The following is a 1618-nucleotide window of genomic DNA, read 5'->3' on the forward strand; positions in this document are numbered from 1 at the left end:
CCTTTCCTCCAGTGTCCCTTCTCAAATATCTTTTTCATGCTAAGTATATTTTTCTGGGAGCTGAGGACAGAGGTTGTCTATGACAAACCCTTGATAGACCCCTTAGAACAGAAAGCATAAAAGAAAAGGAAGAAAACAACTCTAATATCATGTATGAAACAATTGTCAATATACCGTTTTCTAAAATTGATATAAATTTAGACCTCCTTGAAATTGGTAGCTGCTAATATCATCCTGATAATGTGAAGAGAATTCTTGGATTTCTCTTTTTATATGCAGCCAGTCTGTATGCTGTTCCAGAGTCCCAGGCAGTGGCTTCTGTCAGCACAACAGCTACTGCCTCTTGAGCAGCAGTGATATGCCAGCACTTTCTTTTAATTCATGAAAAGAGACATTGTGTGCATATATTTGATGTAAATACAAAAAGTTTTTAACAATACATGCATTGCTGTAGTGTAGACTACTAATAACTAAGAGATGCCAAAGCTGATTTTAGTTTTGTCTGAGTCCATGGGGTTCTATAATTCCTTTTTTACTGGGGAGAATAGAAAACAGAGAGGTTGTGATGACAAATCAAGAGTATACAGATTCAAGTGGATGACAATTAAGAAAAATGAGGAGCCAATAATAGCATGTGTTTGCAAATTGTTACAAATCCTAGATAGTAGGCCATAGCCTAAATTATGGTGTCATAATCAAAGAAGCAATGCTGCTATGGATACCCGTGCCTTCATCTTGTTTTTCTAACCTAACCATATCCTATTACAAGTTATCAAACCTATACATGTAGAGGGAATATTTTATGCATCTATACATTTATATATGCAGAGGGAACATATTGTTTGGTTTACAATTTTATAATGGATGAAGGGTATGGGGCTTAATCAAGGGCCTTTGAAACTTCTAAAAGAAAGTAAATTATTTGTTATATGAAGGAAGATCTGCCTAATTTCAAAAGTAGGTAAACAGTCTGGATAAGTCTTTACAGTCAAGGTAGAATGCATTTTTCATTTCTGACTTTCACTTCTTAACTCTTTCACTCAGATTCCTAACCCTGAACCTGAGTTTTCCCCTTGCTTTGCTTCTCACACTTTCCTATTATATCACCATGGGTTTATCCTTTGCGCCTGCATCTTTGCAAATCCAATCTCACTGTATAAGTGTCATATCCTTATAATCACTTGCTTAGTTTAGAAAAATGGTTTTCGTGTTGGCATCTACTGTTTAGCCCTTACCTCAGCCACTTTTCACTACAGAGGAAATAGCTCATACTTCCTTTATTAATCCTCCAGTGGTCTCCATTTCCTATGAATCATGTCAGAGTACACAGCAGTCTCTCACAACTGCTCAAGGCCACAACAAATGTACTGGGATTAATTCACCTCACCATTCAGACAACTCAAATGTCATGTGCTCAGGATATTGGAAACACTTTATCCCCTATTTAGGAAACACTAATATATCATGGAGAATAGACAATATAACAGATTTCTTCATGTCATAGAAATAATAGATTAACAGTTTTTGTTGCTTAATTAACCATGACTTCCTGATATTTGTAGATAGCACACACACACACTAGCATACAAGCTAAGCTGAGATCAGCAAGTACAGAGAT

This window comes from Heterocephalus glaber, unplaced genomic scaffold (assembly GCF_053883595.1).
Source record: "Heterocephalus glaber isolate CG9 unplaced genomic scaffold, H.glaber_assembly_v1.0 deba00001465, whole genome shotgun sequence".
Classification (NCBI taxonomy): domain Eukaryota; kingdom Metazoa; phylum Chordata; class Mammalia; order Rodentia; family Bathyergidae; genus Heterocephalus; species Heterocephalus glaber.